The following is a 23,960-nucleotide window of genomic DNA, read 5'->3' as shown; positions in this document are numbered from 1 at the left end:
GGGGCTGGGGCGGCCCGGCGGCCGGGGAGGCGGGGCTAGGGGGCGGGGCTGGGACGGCGTAGGGGGGCTGGGGGGTGGGGCCCCTACGTGGGCGGGGCTAGGGGCGGCGCGGGGGCGGTCCTGCGGCCGCGGGGCTGACGCTGGGGCGGTGCAGGAGCCCTGGGGGGCGGGGCTGGGGGCGGGGCGGGGCTGGGCCGGCGCTGGGGCGGGGCTAGGGCCCCCGATGGGCGGGGCCGGGGCGCGGCTGGAGCCCTGGTGGGCGGAGCTGGGGCGGGGCTGGGGCCCTGGTGGGCGGGGCTGGGCCGGCGCGGGGGCGGGGCTGGGCCCTGGTGGGCGGGGCTGGAGCCCCGGTGGGCGGGGCTGGGCCGGCGCGGGGGCGGGGCTGGGCCCTGGTGGGCGGGGCTGGAGCCCCGGTGGGCGGCGCGGGGCGGGGGCCGGGGCTGGGGCCGGAGCGCGCCGGGCGCCGGAGGACTCGCCGCTGACGGAGCCGCGCCGCGGTGCCTGCCTGTCCGCCCGCCGTCCCCGCGGCCCCGCGCAGCCCGCCCGGCGGGGGAGGCGCCGCGCACCGGGACGATGGTCTGCAGGGCTGTGTTCGCGCTCTGCGTCCTCGCGGCAGGTACTGGGGCGGGCGGGGCCGGGGCGGGGGCCGGGGCGCGGGTCGGGCTGGGCCCGCCTGGGGAGAGCGGCTCCGCGGAACAGGTGGCCGCGCCTGGCGCCCGAGCCCGGGGGGCGACGCTGACCGCGCGCTCCCGGGGTCCCGGGGTCCCGGAGCCCTCGCCGCGGCGGCCCCGGCGGCTCGTGCGTCCCGGACCCCTGCGGCTGCGCGGCCCCGAGGCGGCTCCCGGGTCCCCGGCCCGGCCCCACGGAGCTCGGCTGGGCTTCAGCTCCCGGAACGCACTCGCGGGGCCCGGACGCGCGGGGCCCTGCGGGGGCTCGAACACGCGGGGCGGGGCGGGGCGGGGCGCCGCGAGGAGGGGCCAGGCCGAGTCTGCGGGCCGCCGGGTGCGGGGACCGGGTCTGCAGACCCCGCGGCCGCCGCCCTGCCGGGGACCCCCACTCCCGCCCCCGGCCCGCGCGGTCTCCCTCCCGAGTCCCGGGGGCGCCTGGAGGAGCAGCTGGGGCTTTCCTGGCCGCTCCCTAAGGACGAGCATTTTGCGGGAAAGTTTCCCGAGTTGAGATGAGAGTTTCCTGTATTTTGCTTCCTCTGCGTGCTGCGAGCCCAGGAAACCCCCCTTTTGGTTTTGGGATCCGCGCCCTTCGCGGTCGCGTCCGCGGGCGGTGCCCGAACACCCCGGGGCGGCTCCGGCTACACCGCAGGCTCCGGGGGCTGGGAGCGCGGGGCCCAGCGGGGGGCAGCCCCGTCCCAGGGGACCCCAGCGGGTGCGCATCCCCCCCCCCCAGGGCATTGCCCTGTGAGGCAGTTCCAGGGACCCTCCCAGCAGGAGGTGTTCGTTCACTAAAGGACGTGAAAGGCTCCGTTACTTCCCTCCTCACTAGGAATCTCTCCATGAAGCTCCAGGCTCAGAGAGACCAGTGAGCCAGTAGAGCCAGTGGCAGGTTTTTATTTTTTTTTATTTTTTTAATTTATTTGTGATAGTCACACAGAGAGAGAGAGAGAGAGAGAGAGAGAGGCAGAGACATAGGCAGAGGGAGAAGCAGGCTCCATGCACCGGGAGCCCGACGTGGGATTCGATCCCGGGTCTCCAGGATCGCGCCCTGGGCCAAAGGCAGGCGCCAAACCGCTGCGCCACCCAGGGATCCCCCAGTGGCAGGTTTTTCCTCTGGTTTTATCTTGTGGCTCGTCTTAATTTGTACCGACAGCCCTGGCAGTTGGCGGCACCTGCATTAGCCCTACTAGGCAGCGTAGGTAGCATTTTTCCCTAAGGAGCTGCAACGTTTTCTCTTCCTTGGTCAGTTTTAGAGCTTAGCCCAGCTATTCTGGGGATGAGAGTATTGCCCTTGTCCGTGGCTGGAGCGAGGGGCTGCTGGGCCCACTGAGCAGCCTCACCCGCGTCCACACACTGGTTGGTGGGGTTGGGGGGTGTTGGTGGTGGTCAGAGCCGAGCCGAGCCGACCGCAGCCTCCCAGTTCTGGGGCTCTCCTGACCCCAGAAGACATAGTTACGTTCCCGTGCACACCTTACCGAGTCCTGAAGCTTCGGCCTTCCCTCTTTGAAGATCTCTGTGTTGCTAGAGCTTCTTACAGTCGGTTTGAGAAAAATAACATAAAAACTGGTGTAAATATCTCATGAGATTCTTTGCATCCCAAGGTAGGCTGTTTTCAGGAACCAAAATATCTTTTCTAGGAAAAAAAAAACAATAGATGTGTTGGTAAAGGAGAGAGGGTGAGGGTTCCTGAAATGAAACTGCCTCACTCCCCATCAGTCTCGGTAAGGCTCTGCTTAGTTCACACTGATGGCTTCTCTTCTATTCTCCTCCTCCTTCTCCTCCCTCTCCCCCACCTTCTTCTTCCACTTTCTTCTCTTCCTGCTCCTTTTTTACCCTTCCAGTAAAATTCTCAAGGTGATTCTTCCTTGAGCCAGGAATAAGGTTTGGCAGGGGACTTTTTTAGCTTAATAAAGGCACTCAGTGTATACACAGCATTTCCTGCGGCTGTCTGTGGACACCTGCACGTATGTGGGCATGGTCAACGACCATAATGTCTACATTTATTCACTCGTATTTTAAAAAGAAGGAAGAGCGAACGCTTGGACTGTCTTCAGTTCTTTCGAAGTTGGTCGTGGTATGAACCATCATGGCTATTTTGTAGACCATTCTCCAGCATCTCTGTGTACAGGCATAGAGGAGCACCTCCTCTGAATTAGAGTATAGGCCAGCACCCCCAAGTTTCGGCTGCTGATGAGGGACGGAGGATGGCAGGCTGCAGCAGGCTTCCTCTTCATCCCTCTCCTTCTCCTATCTGGATTCTCTTCTTTTCCCCACCACCACCATTGCCACCCTCTGCTCTTCTATGGCCCCATTTATTTAAAAACTCCCTCACTGAGACCTCTGAGATATGCTGGAACTTTCCAGAGGTCTTTTCCAACACTCAAGGAGGACAGAAGGGAAACAAGCGCAGGTAAAAGAGGCACACACCTCATGACCCTGCACTCCCCACAGAGACTATCGCATCCCACCCCATCACCGAGGCCCACGTCTTGGCCCTTGTGGACCAAAACCAGGAGAGCTCGAGAGTGCAGTCAACCACCCAGCTAGAGAGCCTGTGTTCTGGCCTGACAGCTCTCCTCTGGGTGACTAACATCTAGGATGGCCTTGTCCCTGAAGGGAGACCCCACCCTACACAATGTGATACGGGTCGACACCTTCTCATCAGCACACTAAAGCCTCTACGTGAACCATAAATGCCTCGCGCACACATTCATGAGAACGGCGAGGTTGCCCGTGGTTGCTTGGGAGTGGGGGGTGAAGGGTCACTCGTATTCCTGTAGCCGGGTCACCTCCTTTCCTCCGAGGTCTGTCGCACGTCCAAGGAGTGACCTCTCCTCCCCGTGACACCTGACCTGCGAGGCGGAAGCGCTTCTCCGCCCTCTGATACGGTTGCTGAGGGAGTGGTGCAGAGTGCTAAGCCCGCAGGCTCTGCAGCTGGATTGCCCAGGCGCAAAGCTAACATTACTTGCCAGGTGTGTCATTTAGGGCGAGTAACTTAACCATCCTCGGTTTTCTTTTCTACAAAATTGGGGAAATAAAACCTCATAAGGTCGTTGGAAGTCTTAAATGATTACATATACTTAGAGCGCATGGGACTTAGGAAGCAGTCAATAAATGTTAGCCACTGTTGTTTCTATTAACGTTATTAATAGTGTTTGCTGGAGTTTAGTGCCCGTTAGGTCATCCTCTCCGAGGCAGAGCTTCTGCGCGTGTGCTCAGGCTAAGTAGATCGAGGATCTCCACTGACATTGCAGCACGATGCCAGCTGTTGTGGCAAACCTTAATGTGCAAATTAAGAAAATATTCAGCTGAGCCTACTATGTGCCTAATTTGAAAAGGCTAATAATGTGCCAGCTCAGATTTAGCACAACAGTCAAAAAAAAAAAAAAAAAAAAAAGACTAGTAGAAGTAAAGTCTTACCGAGGACTTGACTTCTTCCACAAAGTGTTTTGCTTTTGGAAGGCCCAGCTCAGTAAACCTTTAAGTCAGATTCCCAGAACCACACATTTTGGATGAATCAGATCAAAGAACTTAGGAAAAGACCGCTCACGGTACCTGAATGATCCAGAATGGCTCTCGAGAGAGCCCAAAAGCATTAGTAATGGGCATGTCTCGGATTCACCTTGACACCTGGGCCAGGTCTAAGCGTGCTTGTGTTTTTATGAGGAGGACCCTGGCCCAGGGTTTGCGGTGTTCGGTCAGACTTTGTGAAGCAGTAATTTTCCCTGTGAGAGCGGGGCCTGGGGAGGTGGCTGCAGCATCCGCTGCCACAGTGAAAGGGACGTTTTAGAAGTGTTTCCACGCGGGTTGGCGGTCTCAACACCAAAGCGAACGGAATCCTGCCATCGCATTGCCGACAGTTCGCTTCCTTTCGGAAGCATCTGTCGCTTAAATGGGACGTGTTAGTTCGGGAATCGGATGTTTGCTTTGCTGTAAGACACTGAATGAAACAGTTTGGAAAAATTAATGTTTTCATTTAGAAGACGGTGGCAATTCTGAGAGAGGTAGGCGAGTAGAGTGTGTGCCTTTGGCAGTGATCGCTCTTCCCTTGGACGTGCGGGGCTGGTGGGTACCGTCCAGTGAAGGTGACCATAAATAAGACTGACTTGTGTGCGGCATGACTTTGCTTTAAGTCACAGCTTAAGTTATTTAAATCACAGAATTTGTGTCACAGCACATCTCCTGGCGTGTGGATCTTCACACGTGCCGCGTGACCCTTACACCCGCGTAGCCCCTTTCTTCTACCTTTTACCTGTTCTGATGTCATTTCTAAACCTTGAGACCTTTGCCACTTTTAAGTACCAGAAATAGTTACAACAAAATAGACAATTACATAGTTTTTTCCGCCTGTGTTTTCCGTCGGTGCAGGGTAGTACAATGTCAATTGAAAATAAGCTGTTTTAATTTTCCTTTGGCTAGCGTTGCCAGTTTTAGCAAGTAAAAATAGATTGCCCCGTCCAATTTGAATTCCAAATAAACAATGAATTCGAAGTGTGTCCCACACAATAGTTGGGACACACTTGAACTAAGTAATTCTTCATGGTTTATCTTGAATCCAAATCTAACCGGCATCCCGATGTACGTCACCTAGAAGCCGTGCATTTGGCCTTTTATGTATGGTTCATCTATACGATGGGCTTGAGAGGAGATTGGCTTTATCTAACCACACCTCACCTGGCGTGGGCTGCCCGGCTCCTTCTCAGTCTGTTCACGGGAAGGCGGGGAGGTTTCAGGGCAGCTCCCTCCAGGATGGCAGCCGGACGGAGTAGAGTTCAGAGGAGCTCTCCAGTGCAAGGTTTTAATCTGATTGCGTTTATTTTTTTTTAAGATTTATTTATTTTAGAGAGAGTGTGTTCGGGCAGGGGAGGAGGGCAGAGGGCAGAGGGAGAGGGACTCTGAAGCAGATGCCCACCTGAGCACAGAGCCCAAGGCGGGTCCGAGCCCCTGAGATCATGACCTGAGCTGAAATCAAGAGTCGGACGCAACCAGCTGAGCCACCCAGGTGCCCCTCTGATTGCGTTTCCAATAACTGTGCATTGTTAACGTGTTTCTGAACAACTGGGATTTCTGGAGCCTTCCTGAAGCTACATTACCTTAGCCTCATGTGACTTTTCCTTTAAAAAAAAAAACTATACATAAAACGGTAGCAGTGTTCATGCCTGGGAGCTGGAACTAGGAGCTTCTAGAATCCAGCTGGCAACCGATTAGAAACAAAGTTATAGAATTGCTTTGGATTTCAGTGCTCTTTTATGTGCCAGGATCCTAATACACCTCACAAATATTAGTTGTGTAAGGTTTGCATAATTCCTGCAGGGTGGGTCTGTGGGTACACTGGAACCTGCAGGTATGAAGCCCGAAGCAGTATATGAGACTCTCAAGGCAAATTGGAAAAACAAACACAAGAACCCTTAAGCGATCAGACTGTGGTGGAAATTTGCACCTTCCGTATCGGGCGAACCTGTGAAAAGGTAGCTGTGGAGCGGGGAGGAAATAGCGGCCAGTTCCCAGGGCGATACTTAGAAACCTGTGTACTCGTCGCAAAGTAAGCTGCAGAGCAGAGCACGACGTCAATGACGACCTCTTCCACTTGGGGTCCGAGCTCCGGCACCTGATCTTGTTTTCTATCGGGGAAGAAATCAGGACGTTGGAGCTTTAGTGCAGGTGTTGGGCATGGAAGGAATTGAGGAGAGGAAACTGTGTGTTTAATTCTGTGTGTGCCTTGGCCCTGGTTGACTGGGGTGATGAAGGTCTGTTCCCCCCTTTAAATTATGATATTCTTGCCGGTGTCGTGGTGTCCAGAAGCACGACCTCGGGACTGACAGACGGTCACTTACTAGCATAGCCCGTGACGGATCGCCGCTGGTGCTTTTGCTTCTTATGGGATCTTTGCAGTTTCTGCCAGAAAGGCCTGTGCCCCCGCAGAGGGATGGCAGACGGATGCCATTACCCTGGCTCAGTCGTCTGGTTGTTGAACACGTCTTGCCGTGTGAGTCTTTCTTCGTGCTGTCTTTTGGATTCTTTACGAAGAACAATAACGGTTATCCTAAGGATTAAAGGATGCTCTCTTCACCGTACGGAAGCTCCGGTGCTTTGTCTGGATGTAGGGAAATGGTTAGGACACCACCATTCCACGGAGTCCACGTAGTGGGTCGGTTACGGGAGGATTTCAGAACATGTCAGAATGACAGGAGAGCCTCGATGCCCGTCTGTTCGTCAGCGGGGCCTCGGGAAGCCTGGTGCCCTGAACACCTCTCACACCTCTCTGTTGGCCTGGGGAAGAGGCCAGGGGTTGTGCATCCCCCACTGCCAGTTGGGAATTCTTGCTACCGGGGGGTGTGCTGCTTGAGAGGCAACGTCAAGGCGAATATTGCCGTCACCCCACCCGCGAGGAACCCTGGCTGTTTCGTCGTAGGGGTGGCAGGGTTGATAGGGCCGGCGTCCAGGAGGAGAGAGCCCCGGAAGTCCCGTGTTTTGAAGAGCAGTTGGACAGGCCTGAGCCGGAGAAGGAACGATCGGTTTCCGGGGATATAAGATCATTTATCATTTACGTTCTAGGAAATGTTGGTGGGGGCATACGTGTGGTTATCAAATTACATGTGGAAACTGGGTGAGAAATGGGCAGTAGGAAGGAGCCAGGGCTGCTCCAGAAATTCTGTGGGATCCATGGGCGAGGCTGGGGTGATGTGTTACGGGAGACGGAGAGACTATCAGATGGCCGAACGTGGTCGGGGGAGGGCAGCGGGGGGTAATAATTAAGATTATTGGGGGCTACGAAAGACCAAACTACCCCTGCTGCTGCTGCTGCTGCTAATGGAAAATGCATCAAGTTTCATTTTGGGTGAGAGAGAGGAGAGAGTGAGGGGTGGAGGGGTACAGGGTGGGGGTAGGGGTGAGATGAAAGAGGCCTCCTTAAATTTATATGAATATAAAGCCTTTTCAGGTTTGTGAAAGGTAAATTGAGGGGCACCTGGCTGGCTCAGTCCATTAAGCATCTGTCTTTGGCTCAGGTCATGACCCCAGGTCCTGGGATCGAGCCCCATGTCGGGCTCCTGGCTCAGCGGGGACCCTGCTTATCCCTCCCCCTCTGCTCCTCTCCTGCTCATGCTCTCTCTCAAATAAATAAATAAAATATTTTGTAAAAGATACATTTTTAAGTCTTGGCAAAATGAAGACGTAATTCAAATTTTGCCTTAGATCACCCCAACATGAGACATTGGCAAACTTGCTTACTCTCAGGTGCTTATGTCTAGTGTTTCCAAATAGCTTTTTTAAAAAATGTGAGTCAGCCTTTGGTTTTCATTGAGGATTACAAAAGCTAAACTTTAAAATCAGCTCTTTTTTTGAGCGATGCACATAAAAACTATTTTTCTTTTAAAAATGTAAGACTGTTTCTCATGGATATCGCTTTGAAATAGCTGAAACATTAAAAAGAGAGAGAGGAAGAAAAGGAAAAGGGGAAAAAAAAAGAAATAGCTGAAGTATTTTAAGTTCTCTGGCCAATTAAGAAAATGTCACCTTTGAGCTCAGCTAGAAAAGATACCTTCACTATTTGAACATTTTTGAGAATCTTCTGAATAAGTAAAAATAACCTGATGATAGAAGGCGATTTGAGCCGAAGGGAAGGAAGGAGTGGTCGGCAGCCTCCAGTGATGCTTGAGAGGCTCGAGTAAATCCTGATGCTGCGTGTGGAAGGTGAAGTTCGTCACTAGCAAGCGGGGAAACAGGAGTGTGACCTTAAAGGCCCTGCCTCCGGGCAGCCCGGGGGGCTCAGTGGTTAGTGCCACCTTCAGCCCAGGGCATGATCCTGGGGTCCCGGGATCGAGTCCCACGTCGGGTTCCCTGCATGGAGCCTGCTTCTCCTCTGCCTGTGTCTCTGCCTCTCTCTCTCTCTCTCTGTGTCTCATATGAATAAATAAATGAAATTACTTGAGCAGCCTTTAAACAAATCAAAGAATCAGAAAGATGATACTAAAAACATCTGCCTAGCTTGTTCAGTGGGGTCCCCTTGCAGATTTTTGAGGGGGGAGGCCCTCAGGCACCTTGAAGTACAGCAGCCTGGCGGTAAGCCAGGGAGTCAGTGGCAGTGGACCGTAGGCCTGCCCTGGGGCTGGGAGGGTGGGCCAGGCCGCATCAGGTGCCGTGGGCCTGACCCCGGAGGACGGGCGCCTGCCCCCGCCTCTGCTCTGCGGGGAGACCATTCCAGAATGAAGTGGAAAGCAGGGCCTGTGGCAATTCTAGGGTTAACTTTTGGGGAGCTGCCAGACGGTTTTCCAGAGTAGCTGCACCGCAGTGTATTTGTGCATTCCCTCTCATTAGGGCGATGCGGGTACACTTTTTTGAGAAAAGGAAGGAAAAGTCATCCACATTGACGAGAGAAGACTCCCCAGATCTCAGAGGCAAGTGTGGCTGCTGCAGGAGGGCAAACTGCTACATCCCTGAGTACTGGTCGGAGGGTGGTCAGAGACGGGGATGTGGTTTTGGAGATGAGGAAATTTACGAGATTTTTGTTAAAAAATTAAATATCATTAATGACGGTCATGTATTTTTTTAATGGTTTTTTTAAAAGCTGCCCTCAAGCACCATTTTTTTTTTTTAAATCATGGAAACTATAAACATACACAGAGATTGACGAGAATGTATCCATCACCCACCCAGACCTGATTCAGAGTCTGTTGGTCTTGGTTAAGAATTTTTAAAAATATTAATACATCGGAAGTCATGTAAATGTGTAACCATGAGGTGCTAGTCAGAGAAACTAGAATATACACTGCACGGCCATCCAACTGCGCAACAGCACGCAACTGCTTCGGATTCTGAGTCTTAAAAGCCATGCAGCCACCCGGGGGCTCAGCGGTTGAGCATCTGCCTTCGGGTCAGGGCGTGACCCCGGGGTCCCGGGATCGAGTCCCGCGTCGGGCTCCCCGCAGGCTTCTCCCTCGGCCTGTGTCTCTCATGAATAAATACATAAAATCTAAAAAAAAAAAAAAAAAAAAAAAAAAAAGGAATTCTGAGGTGGTTGGTTCATTCCTGTACAAACACATTAGCTGGTTACAATATATTGAACTAATAAGTGTAACTTTATATTTCACAGTTGTATCAGAAAAGCAAGCTACAGACTGAATGTACATCGTGATGAAATATTTAAGACATATTTATGTGCGTGCCTGTAGAGAAAATCATTTAGAAGAATACGGTGGTTATTTCTGGCAGGTGAGCCTTGGGTTAGTTTCAGTTTTTATGCTCTTTTCTATTGTCTGAAATTGTTAAAAAAGTTTGTTTTGCCTGCACAATTAAAAGAGTAGAGATATTGTCACTGTTTTAATCCCCCTTTATCAACACTTAATGTGGCTCTCGTAACTGCTGCGCAGCTATTTCTAGCCTCAATATCTTGATTGGGAAATCCTTCTGATGGAGCCATCAAAACCCGTATCTCAGAAAAGCAAATAACCTCGAGGGGTTTACAGGATATCACTGACGTAATGGGCAGGGAAGGTTCTGGGAAGGAATTGACTTAAAGCAATATTCTATTTTATGAAACCAGAGCGCTACATAAATCATCGATCAGAACAACTCTCTTGGACACTGTTTTAAGAGACTCTGACTCAACTGGTCAGTATTTGAGATTCTTTGTTTTCAATACTTGATGGTCACTTATGGGAGCAATTTTAAATGAAAACATTATTCTGAGCTTTTCTATAGTGAAACGTGTCCTCTTAGATGTAAGAAAACAAGTGGCCCCCAGAAGAGCGCATGATCTGCTTTTCTTTGGCAACATTAAATCTGATACATCATCTTTCCAATAAGATAATCAATAAAATGTGGTTTAGGCAAATGCTGGAGCGTTACTGACAGTCCGTGAGCATGTAGGCCGGCCCCTTCACGTTCTAAAGGGAGCCAGACATGCTGGGGTGGGATGGAGATTTCGCCTTGTGTTTAGCTGGAGCAGGTACCACACATTGTAGGATGCGCGCTTCCCTTACAGCTTCGTCTCATGCTCCCAACAACCCCACAAGGCAGACCGTCCCAACCCCCGCAGTCCCACGGTTCAGGTCACTGAGCCTCAGAAGCTGAGGAGTGAGACGTGGCGTTGGACCCAGGTCTGTCCTCCTTTACCCACCTTCGTCCCCACTGTCTTGAACAGACAAAGCAGACTACGTCGCCTCCAAAGTTTCCCCCGACTCTGAGCCTCTTTCCCGTCCCCACACCCACAGATTGATGGAGAGCCTTGCCATCCTTCCTAGCCGGTCACAGTAGCTCCCGACTGGCCACCCGTTCCCTTCTCACCGTCTCACCTCCCTTTTGGGAGTCTTTCAGGTCAGGCCACCCTGCCTGCCCCCCTCCAAAGGAGCGGAAGCAGACCTGAATCTGCTGGCATCCTCCAGGCGCTCAGGCTGTGGCTCATTAATCTCATTTCCACCAAAAAGAATGAAGGCTCCTGGGAGGACTAGTTAATTCCAGGCGTGAGTTAGAAACTACAGAGGATGAGCCTGGGACATCCTGTCATCACAGACGGCAAGGATGCTATCAGAGACCACCGGGCTCCTGTGACAAGGACTCAGAACCCTTCGTGAGGCTCCCCCTGGCCAAAGATGGAACCGCTGAGCGTCAGTGTGGGTGGCTGCCGGGGGCTGAGTCCCAGGGCTCAGGCTCGTGACTCAATTACAACACCGACACAAGGCAATAGTGACTCAAAGTCCATTTGTCCCCAGTGGGGGATGCTAACGAACCAACACATTTCGAAAAATAATAGATAAATAGGAAGAATTAAAATTCTTGATTGATTGATTGGTCTTATTTTGCCTTTATTTGATGAGGTGTATCCCTGGGTCACCAACCATTAGATGGTGGGATGAGCATCTTATACAGGTGTTCCCGCCAGCGGATGGCAATGGTGATGGCGATGGCGAGGTGGAGATAGAGTAGCACCATACGCGTCGCCTGAGGAGTTCGCGGGTCTTGGCCCTGACCCCCGGTGACGGCCAGCGCCGTGGGGAGCCACACAGCAGGTCTTCGTCTCCCGGTGGAAGGGCCCCCTGGCCCCTGGGAAGTGGCCTTGCCGCATCGGAAGGAACCTGTAGCAGATCAAGCCTCTGCATCCAACTGTCAAGTCACAGGAAATACAGAGGGCCGCGGAAGCTGCTAAGTGACCCCACAGGAATGAAGTCCGCGAGCTCCCGACCACGGACACCTCTTCATGACAAGCAGGTGGTTTCTTCCGACAAATGAGTTGCAAGGGAAAAAGAGAGATGAAGAGGAAGGTGGGAAGGCAGGATTTATCGACGACAAACGAGCTTTAAGAGGCAGCAGCCGCCACAGCCGTGGACCTTAGTTGGATCAACCCAAAACGCGGAGAAATGAACTAAGATGTTTACGAAGAGGATTGTGAATTCGATCGTTGACCGGACAGCCGACGGCGTTAGCGTATCATCATTCTCAGTGCGGTAACGGCGCAGCCTGCGTGTTCTCAACGACACCCCTCACCCCTCGGAGCTACACGCCGTCGTGTGTACACGCCTCGGAGCTACACGCCGTGCCGGGATCTGCTTCAAAATAATGTGAGAGTGAGATGCGGGTGGAGGCACATTCCGGAAAAAGAGTCGTCGTCAGCTAATGACTCTTGAAATGGAGCAAAGGGCCCATAAGCGTCTGTTACCCTCTTCTCTTCCATTTTGTAGAGGATTCATTTTCTCCATTATTCAGTTTTTAAAAAGAATCTTCCAGAAACCCCCATTTCTTCCAGGAACGAGTCCAAACTCCTTGACTAGTGGCTTAAGATCTGAGGTAGAGGCAGAGGGAGGGAAAGGCGGTGCGGGTAATCGTGGTGCGAGAGGCTAGACAGGCTTCCCCAAGACGGACGCATGGGCCGCATGCCCTCAGGCCGTCGCCCCGGCCAGTTTCTCATTCTAGAAGCCTCACGGCGGCGTCTGCCAACCAGAACGCTCTGTATCCTGCAAGTTCAAGTCTCCCCTTCACCTGTTTGCATCGTCGCCCTTCGAACTCGTGGCTTTTGGAGAGCAGGGTGCTGTCTTAGCTTCGCTCCCCGCCCCCCCACGTGTGAATGTGTACACAGCAGGTGCTCAGTACTTACTGAGTTGAACTGAGGAACCTGAAGCTCCAGCATGTAGACTGCAGGGTCTGGATTACACATCTCGTGTATACAGGAGTAGGAGTCCCCTGAGGCCAGAGCCCCCAGCCCTTCGTGTCGCTTCCCAGCACTGTGACCCCTGAGAGAAGTGACCCTTAACCTGCAGGGGCCACAGTGGTTCAGCGGTTGCGAGGCCCGGCAGGTAGCGGGGCATGGAGCCTCGAGAGGGTGGCCCCAAGGGCAAGACCGTGCTGAGAGGGGAAGTGGCCTGGGAGCTGGACGCACTGGTAAGGAGGCGGATGCCCCGGGCACCAGCAGGGCCCAGTGGAGAGCACGGGAGGGAGGGAGGGAGGGAAGGGGTCCTTCACCTGCTTCCCAGGACCACACAGCAGTGCGAGGTTTGCAAAGGAAGCGTGACCGCCTTACCAGCAGCCTGCTGCCGTTGGGCAGCCCCCCCAGCTGCACGTGTTCAGGAGATGAAGTTTTGCTGTAGACACGGAGGCCCGGGTGAGGTAGTCCTGGGAAGGGTGCAGAGGTAGAGGAATCAGAGGGCAAGTGTGGCCTCCTGGGTGGAAGGGGAACGGCTCCCTTCCCGGTTCCCAGCAGTGCAGATGCCAGCAGGTGGCTGGGCCCTGAGCACCATCTGAGCACCACCGAGCACCATGAGCACCACCTGAGCACCATGAGCACCACTGAGCACCACCTGAGCACTACTGAGCACCACCTGAGCACCATGAGCACCACCTGAGCACTACTGAACACCACCTGAGCACCATCTGAGCACCACTGAGCATCATGAGCACCACTGAGCACCACCTGAGCACCATGAGCACCACTGAGCACCACCTGAGCACTACTGAGTACCACCTGAGCACCATGAGCACCACTGAGCACCACCTGAGCACCATGAGCACCACTGAGCACCATCTGAGCACCACTGAGCACCACCTGAACACCATGAGCACCACTGAGCACCATGAGCACCACCTGAACACTACTGAGCATCATGAGCACCACTGAGCACCATCTGAGCACCACTGGGCATCACCTGAGCACCACTGAGCATCACCTGAGCACCACTGAGCACCACCTGAGCACCACCTGAGCACCACCTGAGCACCATGAGCACCACTGAGCACCATGAGCCCCACTGAGCACCACCTGAACACTACTGAGCACCACCTGAGCAGCATGAGCACCACTGAGCACCACCTGAGCAGCATGAACACCACTGAGCACCATCTGAGCACCACTGAGCATCACATAAACACCATGAGCACCACTGAGCACCATGAGCACCACCTGAGCACCATGAGCACCACCTGAGCAGCATGAGCACCACTGAGCATCACCTGAGCACTATGAGCACCACTGAGCACCACCTGAGCACCACCTGAGCACCATGAGCACCACTGAGCACCACCTAAACACCATGAGCACCACTGAGCACCATGAGCACCACGAGCACCACCTAAGTGCCCACCCCTTCCCACTGTGGCCTGAGTGCTCCCCTGGGTTCTGTCCAGCAGCCCGGCAGGGCAAGTGCAGACGGGCTATTGTCTCGGCTTCCCAGGGTGTCAGGACAGTGCGTCCCCTCCTGTTCTGTGGCTGGAGACTGCAAGTCAGGTGTGGGCAGGGCCCTCCTGTGGCCGGGGCGCTGTGGCTCAGGGCTGTGCAAGCGCCCGCTTCAGTCCACCCCCCGAGTGTGTTGGGGGCCCGTCCTCACGAGGCACCGGCCGCCGGGTTAGTCGCGGGCTCCCCTGGCTCAGGAAGGCCTCGCCTCACTCAGCGGTCGCTGCCCAGAGCAGATTTCCACCTGTGCCCCCGCTCGTGGGCCCGGGCCGGGGGCTCCCCTGCGTCTTCCTGGAGGCCCGGGCAGCCCATGCCGATGACCCCCGCAGCGAGGCCGGCCCGTGAAGGACCCTCCCCAGGTTGCCCGTGGTAGAGTCGGGGGTGAACGTCACAGCTCCACGCTCGTGCGGACGAGGCCGTCCTCTGCGGGAAAGCACGCCCTGCTCCCTTAAGTCTCTTCTCCCCTGTGTGAGATGCATTATTGGGCGGGGACATGGGAGGTCACAGGAATCTTCCACAGGAAACTTTAGAGATTGTGACGTTCCCAAACCACGGATCGCTGTCTGCTGGTGTGAAGAGTGTGCGTGCGTGTGCAGCAGGTATACGTATAGTCGTGGGTGGGATGCGTGTTTCCTTCCTTTCTTATCTGCATCCTTCCTTACCAAAGTAATTAGAAGAATTTTATCTTTTATTTTTAGTCTTTTAAAATAGATTTTATTTATTCATGAGACACAGAGAGAGGCAGAGACACAGGCAGAGGGAGAAGCAGGCTCCATGCAGGGAGCCCGATGCAGGACTCGATCCCGGGACCTGGGGTCACGCCCTGGGCCGAAGACGCTCCACTGCTGAACCCCCCAGGCGTCCCTAATTAGAAGAATTTTAAAAGGAGCAGGCAGCATGAGAAAGAAGGTGGTTTTCGGGGAAAATTAATATTCAACAAATTCATACATTTCCTGTAATTTCTAAGGTTCAACTCTTGCTCCCAATAAAAAGCTGGACATTCTGAATATTTAATTATCCATAATCATGCATATCCACATCTTCTGATTACTGACTAGGACATTAATTAGGTGGAACAGGGACATTTATTTGGTTCTATACCTACCTAGTCAGTGTTGTTTTGGAATTAGCAGCTTTCCTTACAGGTCCCAGTGAAAAAAAATCAACATTTGAAGTTCTTTTCCCTGGAAAAAATACAATTCCTCTTACAGGAGATTTAATTACTTAGTTTTGCTTATATAGGCAAGAGAAATATTCGAAAAAAAAAATGCGAGCGGTGCTGTCTTGAGTCTTTATTGATTTGGGTTATTCTCAAAGGAATAAAAAAAATTAAAGCTATAAACGAAAGAACTGAGTTGACGCTGAGATAAAAAGTCACAAAGCAGGAGAACAGCCTCATTATGTCGTGGAAGTCCCAGGGAGAGCCATTGTTTTGCCAAAGTGATGGGGTAAAACCGCCTGGGACCCAGCACCGGTGCCCGGGAGACTAGGAGGAAAGAGCTTTGGAGGCTTTGATTTTTTTTCTCTAAAACAATTAAGATTAAAGGAGTTAATCGGGAAATCTGAGGTTATAGAAGGTTGAGCAAGTCAACCAGCTCATGTGTCTGGTCTGGGGCACATGCCTGGGATGACCAAACTTTTCCATGGAAGATTGCTCTTTATGATAATTCTTCCAGAATGAAAAGAGTGACAAGAAAACGTTAAAGTCGGAAAAACGATCCCCACCTCCGACACCGGAGAACAGCCTGGCCTCCCGGGGACACCGGCCGAGGAAGCAGATGGGCCAGCTGGGGTTTGCGCCCCGCAGGGCCCGGCTGTGAGCAGGGAGAGCGGCTCAGGCGTGGCGAGCCCCGGTGCCCCCGGCGAGTCAGGAGGCCGAGCGGACGCTCCCAGGTCCCCGGGGCGCCCTGGCCGCCTCCCGCCCGGCCTGCATGGGGCGGGGGGTGGGTGGCGGCCTCTGAAGCTCTGAGCTCCGTCCCCGTCGGGAACTTCTCATAGTGGGTGGAAGAGATCGTTCACCATTTTTGCAAGAACCAGCCCAGAAAATTAAAAGCAGGTCCGTGCCCCCAGTGACCGCATCTATCGTCCCTCGTAAGCCGGGCCCGTCCCGGTCACACTCTGGGCGGTAGCAGCCAGGTTTGGGAGGGCATCCACGTCCTTTGCTTGCAGCAAAGGATTTTTATCCTTCCAATTTTTAAGGATTCCAATATAGGGGCCCCTGGGTGGCTCAGCGGTTGAGCATCTGCCTTCAGCCCGGGGCGTGACCCCAGGGTCCCGGGATCGAGTCCCTCGTGGGGCTCCCTGCATGGAGCCTGCTTCTCCCTCTGCCTGTGTCTCTCTCTGTGTCTCTCATGAATAAATAAATAAAATCTTAAAAAAAAAAAACTATTTGTATTTTGGGTGTTAAGTTTCATATGTTCTCTCTATATTTTGGGCTCTACCCCTTCGTCAGATGTGTCACTTGCGAATACTTTCTCCCATTCAGTACGTTGTCTTTTACACACTACAGGTTAACAGCCCAGATTTGACCCGTGTTGGACTCATAAAGCCCGACCGGAAAAAAAACGCTGTCTTGAAACCAACTACGCAATGAGCGATGTGTAGCGGGGCCTTGCCCTTCGCCCAGTGTCCTAAACCAGCCGATGGGCTTTCCACGTGCGGCGCTGAGGGTGTATTTGAGCTTCAGGTTCACAAAGCACGAAGGACCCCGAGGGAGGTTCCTAGTGGTTGTGATGAGCTCCGAGCCGCCGCCTGCAGGGGAAGTCACGGCCCGCGTCGCCTGGCTCCTTACGGTGCACATTACATTGTTCACAAGTTTTCTTGACTTTTATTTTTATCAGAATACACTTCCTTAGCATCGTCAAACTTAAGCAGCACTTGATGTTTCTTTTTGATGACGGATCTGTCCGCACATAGGCAATTAGCTGGCTGCTGTGTGAACTCAGGAAGCCCAGGGAGTGGTTAGATCGAAATTCATCTAACAATCTAGGTTTAAGCCCCGGTGGAGAAGGATCCAAACTGAGAGCATTAGCAGTTTGGCTTTAAAAGGGACGTTGGATTAATGCAGTCTACGCCTCCTTGCTGCACAGCATCCTTTCAAGGCAGAAATTCAACGTATGGCGTGGAAAATGGATACGATACACATAGGCTTGTCTTGATTTAACAAGGATGAAGAATTAAATGTTTGGGTAAATAAAACCTCCCAAATAACTGAGCTTTCTCTATTAATATGGGTTCTCAGTTTTAAAAAATGTGAGAACAACAATTTTACTTTCTTTTTTTTTTTTTAAGATTTTATTTATTTATTCATGAGAGACACAGAGAGAGGCAGAGACCCAGGCAGAGGGAGAAGCAGGCTCCATGCAGGGAGCCCGATGCGGGACTCGAACCTGGGACCCCAGGGTCACGCCCTGGGCTGAAGGCAGATGCTCAACTGCTGAGCCCCCCGGTGCCCCCCTGGATTCCTCTTTCTTTGAAAACCCTTATGGCTCCTCAGGATGGTCTGGGTGTGCCTGTGCCAGCAGTAGGGCTGCCTCCAGTTCCCGCGAGCTATGGCTCCCAATGCCCAGACTGCCTTGCGTGCACCCATGTCCCGCTCTGGTCACCCACGAAGGCAGAGGTTGCTCTTTCTAGGGACAGACAAGGAAATCCTTGTAGGGTCGGTAGCAGAAGAGGTCAGAGATGTGTCGCCAGAGGGCTGGGTCGGTGACAGCCCTGGGGGGAGTCGTGGGTATTTTGACGTCCTGACCTCGTGCTCTTTCCGCGACGGTCTCCTTTGTCGAGTGCCCTAAAGGCCGCATTTTAATGCACAAGGTCAGTATTTTGGAAACCACTTGTGTTAGCTGAAGTCTCTAAACTCTGAGCTTCCCAGATACGTGATCCAAAATTAAGCAGACTAGTGGCACACGGCTTAAAAATGGAAAATACTACCCTAGTGTCTGCAGGAGAAACTCTGTGGGAGGATGGGCCACGCGTTCCCTCGAGTCCAGATTTGAAGGATTGTTCCACGAGTTCAGAATCGCCCGCCGTACTGAGCAGAGAACACCTAGTCCCCGGCCAGCAAGGGAGCCCCGGACGCCGAGACCCCCCAGTCCTACATGCATGCAGCCTACGGCTTTTTATAAAAATATGTGCGTCTTCCCTCCAGAAGGCTGCGTAGCCTGCCTCGAAGCACGGGGACCTCGGGAGGGGTTCGGACAGACGCTGCTGCTGCTCTCCGGGCCCCATTGGCCTCTGCAGATGCCGTCGGGACGGCGACCTGGTGGTGATCCTCTGTCGACTTTTTGCTTTCTGCTAAGTGGTTTTATGACATTAAGTGGCCGGCAGAGGTGTTCTTCTGAGCAGGCCGTGCTGGGGTGACGTTAAATCGCTCTGGGAGATACGCGACCTACGTATTTGGGTTTGGATTTGTAGAAGGCTTGCGGCCGTGCACAGATCCATAACGGGACGGGCCCGCACTCGCCAGAAGCCCTCAGGCTGGGCGGGGAGCGACTCCGGTTCTCACCAGGTGTGCAGAGAGCTGGGTTTGGGGCCCGCGACCCTGCTCTGGGTCCCTGGCTCAGCCGCTTGCAGACGAGGGGGTCGGGGACGGGGAGTGAGCCCCACGAGGCGCCCAGCACCTGCCTGCCCAGCCCCGCGGTGGGCGCTGCCAGGGTCTCTGCTCCTGCAGGAGGGGACCCACGGGAGCGGCCTCGCGCTGCCAGGACCGGCGAGCGGGGGCACCAGCCTGGGCCCGGCCCCGTCGGCCGCGCGGCCCCCCTCCAGCGTCGTGCTGGAGCCCCGGGACCTGCGCGTCCCTTTCCGCGCTCTGCACTACGAGAGGCAAAGTGTCCCAAAGCCGTACGGCTCCCCAGGTCTTTAGGGAGTGGTGTTTCCCCCTATGCTGCTCTGCTCACAGCTCTGGGTGGTGTTAGGTTCGCTGGTGGGGGTCTTTATTGGTTTTGAAGATGTGGACACGGCTCAGTTGTTTTTCAAGAGCTCCCTGTCCCTAGCGGTGCCCACGTGGCTGCGGAGGAAGGGGCAGGAGGAGCGGCTGCGCTCCCGTTCACCCTGGGCGGGGGGTGTTCCTGCCGAGAGTGCTCGGGGCCGGCGTCTGACTCGGCACCAGGGCCCCCGTGAAGGCCTTCAGCACCCCTCCAGGAGCAGCTGCGGCCTGCGGCGCCCCTGAGCCGCCCCGTCGCGTGGGCCTTCCGTCCGGAGCCCTGCCCAGCGCTGGCAGGCGGTGGGACAGGTGGACGCGGCTCCCCGGCCTCGCTGGGACGGGGCAGCTGCCTGTTTGACGGCCTGCTCGCGGGGATCCAGCCCCGACGACACCGGACGCCTCGGAACGGCCAGTTCCCGGGAGGATGGAAGGCAGCCGGGTCGCCGGGGTCGTTGGCACGGTGCTCCCTCTGCCCCTGGAGGATGTTGGACACGCCTGCTGGGGACACCCTGCCCGGGCAGCCTCCCGCACCGAGGACAGGCAGCGGCGCTTGAGCACTGGCGGCGTCCTGAGCGGCCTGGGGGGCCCCGACCTGCAGACGGGTGTCGCAGCCGAGCCTCGTGGGCCCCGCATCCGAGGCGGGAGTGGGGTGCGGCCCACGGCAGACGGCGCAACTATTTTGCCTGATGGAGAAGCGACGGTTGCATTAGTTCCTGAGGGATAAATAAGTCGCCAGATAAAGGGGAGGAGCGGGGTGGGGGTGGGGGGTGGGACATGGTGCTCCAGCCTGAGCAGGCCCAGCACCTGCCGCTTGAGGGACTGTGGGTGTCCCAGGGCCTTGGACGAGCCAGGGGGACGGAGAGCAAGCTGGGCCAGGCCGGGGCGAGAGCTTGGGGCGCAGGGTCGTGGCGTGGGCCCGAGTCCCCGCGTGGCCGCACAGCCCAGGTGCTCGCTCTGCGTCCCCTCCTCTGTCTGTCGGTTCCGCCTTGAGGGCGGTGCTGGGCCCGGAGCACAGCCCTGGCGATGGGAGTGCTCGGCCGGTGTCCCCTGGAGCCGCGGGGCCGGCCGCACGCCAGCTCACCCAAGGGACTAGGGCTCGCGCGACACGCCTGGGCAGGGCCCTCGCCGCCCGGCTTGGCTTGGGTAGCTCGTCCCTTGCAGTCCGGAAGGTTTTGTGGCCGGAGGGCTGGGGCTCGGATGCCGTTGGCTGCCCTCCTTCCCCGCCGGGAACATTCCGCCCCTTCCTCCCGCGCTGCCCCGCTCGAGCCCGGGCACCTGTCTGCCACCGCTGCTGTCGCTGGTGTTACTCTTCCTGTGGGTTTGCGGCTTTGCCTGGTGTTTAATCAGACCCTCAGCGAAAACATGGGCCTCGTCATACTATTCACGAGGCAGGAGCCCAGATTGTCACGGGAGCCTTGAGGCCAAGTCTTGGCTCAAGGAGGGATGATGGGGACCGGGGCGAGGCTTCGCGGCAAGCAGTGCAGCCTGCGACGTGTGAATTCAGAGGCCGGCGGGCCCGGGGGCAGGAGAGGGTGCCCGGGGGGTGGGGGGTGCCTGGGGGGCAGGAGAGGGTGCCCAGGGACGGGAGGGGTGCCCGGGGAGCAGATGTAGCTCTTGCCTTCTTCTGAGAGAGGCACCTGAGCCTTGATCTGTACCTGAGGCTGCGTGGGAACGACGTGCAGTCAGGGAGCCGACCTCCGGGCCCACTGCCTCGCTGTCCTTCCCGGGCCACGGGTGTGGAGGAGGAGGAGCAGGCTGGCTGGGGGGTCGGGGGGGCACGTATTCAGTCCCACAGCGCTCTTCTGAGAACTTGGGGTCCGTCCGCACCTCACGGGGGGCGGCACTCACAATGTGCACATGGTCTTCACGGGCCCCGCGTGAGCCCGACGCTCCAAACGTGCTGTCCCCTCCAGGTTCTAGAACATTCCAGCAGGCCCTCCCTCCAGCCTGCACTTGGCTCCTCGTAGTCAGCCCCACTGACTCCCTCACCCATCAGGTCCCCGTAACGGTCCCTCCTCCAGAGAGGCGTTCCCTGACCTCGCTTCCAGGCAGTGAATCTCCTGCTCTGGGCGTCCCGAATCCCGCAGCTCGCCCTCGCCCTTGCCCTCGCCCTTGCCCTCGCCCTCGCCCTCGCCCTCGCCCCCTCGCCCTCGCCCCCTCGCCCTCGCCCCCTCGCTCTCGCCCTCTCGCTCTCACACAGCAGGTCTCCCTTCTTTCCTTGATGCGTCGTCGGGATTCTTATCATAGCTCGAAAGGAGCTCGGTGTGATCCTTCGATGCCCCTTGGGCCGTAGATTCCGAGAGGGTAGGGATGGGACCTGTTCTAATCTCTGCTTATCCCTAGGGTCTGGCCCAGGCCCGGACATGTTGTAGGAGCTTAGAAAACTTCTCTGGACTTAAAACATGACGAGAGAAAAGCTGCGCCAAGGGCAGGGACTACCTGAACTCACAACTAAACATGAGGAATGCTTTTCTTGTTGAGTGATGGCATGAATGACTGGGTGCCCCCCCCATGTCTAGATTTGTTTCCACTGAAGGCTCTCAGGGGTGCAGAGGGGGAGCGAGCAGCAGATTGACAGCAGGGAGTGAGTGAGCTTGGGAGTCCCGTGAACGGGGTTACGAGGGAGGGCAGGGCGCGCCGGAGCCTTCAGGCGAGGTCAGCTCCTCCTCCGTCCTCCTCCCCAGACAGCGGGCCAGGACGCGTGCCTCCGCTTTCCAGGCCGTCGGGCACAGATGGATTTATATTGGAGTTGGGTTTTCTGTTTTACTTTGTTTTGCCTACGAGATTGTGAGTAGAAAAGATTTTTTTTTTAGGATTTTATTTATTTATTCATGAGAGAGAGAGAGAGGCAGAGACCCAGGCAGAAGGAGGAGCAGGCTCCACGTGGGGAGCCCCATGCGAGACTCGATCCTGGGACCGCTGAGCCACCCAGGGATCCCCTAGAAAAGATTTTAATACACTTTGTGTATGTAAAAGAAAAAATTATGATTTTTTGGCATCCCCGGGTGGCTCAGCGGTTTAGCGCTGCCTTCAGCCCAGGGAGTGATCCTGGGGTCCTGGGATCGAGTCCTGAATTGGGCTCCCTGCATGGAGCCTGCTTCTCCCTCTGCCTGTCTCTGCCTCTCTCTCTCTCTCTCTCTCTGTGTGTCTCATTAGTAAATAAATAAAATATTTTTTAAAAAAAGAAAAAAATGATTTATTCTTCCTCAGTGACTTTTGTGCAAATGGATCATCAGAATGGCCTCTGCTGAGCCAGATGCTGGGCGTACAGATGCATCAGGAGAGAGCTGGGGGGACCAGCCGGATCGCCGTTGGTGGGCTGCAGAGGCCTCCCGGGCGTGCAGAGGCCACGGGCTGACCTTCCTGCGAGAGAGGGACACGGATTGTCAGCGAGGATTGTCCTCCAACTTGTGCTTTGCTGTGTGCCATTCAGCCCTTTCTCCTCCTTCCCCTTCCCCGCCTTCCACCGTGAAACCTCTGTATGGTTTCCCACGACTGCCTGGGGGAGTGGGTCTCCCCTTGGATAGCTTTGGAGCGTGAAGAGTCCAGCTCTGAAAGTAATGAGCAAAAGCTGCCCTTATTTGTGATACTCAGAACACTCAACATAATCACAAAAACGTGACCACATAATGAAAAGGACGCGTCACCTCTGCAAATTCTCTGTCATAAATAAATAAATAAGTAAATAAGTAAATAAATAAATAAACAAATAAATCTTTTTAAAAAATCTAAAATTATTCCAAAATAAACAGTTTATTTAAAGATAAAGCCTCAGAACTAAAATGCTCAGTTTTGGCTCTTTGTTAAATGAGTAGGAAGAAGCCACAGTTTACTAAGTCATTGCTAAGTTTATTTAAACAAAGTAATCACAAAAAGGAAAACTTAAGGCTCCCTGCTGAGCAGACAGGGGCATTTGTTGTCACCAAAATGCTTGACCTTTGGCTCCTATGGCAACACAGTCATTACTGTTCATGAAAAAAAAAAAAAAAAAAACTATTCCTATGTGTTAAAATGTCAAGGAAGACGTTATTCCAGGCTGTTGCCGTAGGTGCCAAGGCCGTCGAGTTGGAGGAGGGAGAGGAGCCTCAACTGCAGGTCCGGCAAGGACAAGCGGGGGTGGACGCAGCAAGGGTCAGGGGCGGTGAACAGAAACCACTAGGAGGTGTGTCGGGGTGGGGGGCGCCTGCTAAGATGACCCCCCGGAGCCTTGTTGAAGGCAGGCCAAGGATGTGTCCGTAAGCCTGGGAGGCACCGAAGATGAGCAGTGAGGACCTCGGTCAGGTACCTGAGGTGACTGGTATCGGGGTTGGGGGGCCGGGAGGTCCTCAGCAAACTGACTTGGCGGGATTCTTGGTGAGACTGGGCTCGGAGGCCAGAGACAGCATGAGGAGGGGAAGGAGGGACCCCAGGGTCAAGGTCTAGCTGAGAAGAGGACCCCGAGGAGCTGGTCGAGGAGTCTGCCACCGTCAGCCACGCGGAGACCATCTGACCCCGGTCTGAGTGGCGCCTGTGCCATCAGCACCGGCCTGGCCTGACCCCTGTCCAGATGGTTTGGCTGCATCCCTAACCTTGGCACGTTACAGCCCGGGAGCAGACTGCACCTGCGATCTCACATCCCGCGTCTGGATTGTGGCCACTGGCATTACCGGGTTGATATTAGAGGAGACAATTTCCTCCCAAATGGATTAGCTTTGGCGTCTGGACGCCGCAGGCC

At 55.1% G+C, this 23,960-nt stretch overlaps 1 long non-coding RNA gene across 2 annotated transcripts; it reads left to right on the top strand.

Moving 5' to 3' along the window:
- The first annotated feature begins 474 nt into the window (after positions 1-474).
- On the top strand, positions 475-23,029 carry LOC140603201 (uncharacterized). Of its 2 annotated transcripts, XR_012006259.1 has the most exons (3): positions 475-616; positions 9,760-9,878; positions 22,457-23,029. It is a non-coding gene; the product is annotated as an uncharacterized lncRNA (long non-coding RNA). The 2 variants fall into 2 exon arrangements; XR_012006260.1 differs by lacking the exon at positions 9,760-9,878.
- Positions 23,030-23,960: the final 931 nt, after the last annotated feature.

Source organism: Canis lupus, chromosome 13 (genome assembly GCF_048164855.1).
Source record: "Canis lupus baileyi chromosome 13, mCanLup2.hap1, whole genome shotgun sequence".
Lineage (NCBI taxonomy): Eukaryota > Metazoa > Chordata > Mammalia > Carnivora > Canidae > Canis > Canis lupus.
Note: the sequence above shows the minus strand (reverse complement) of the source record. Positions and strands in the feature narration are given on the sequence as shown.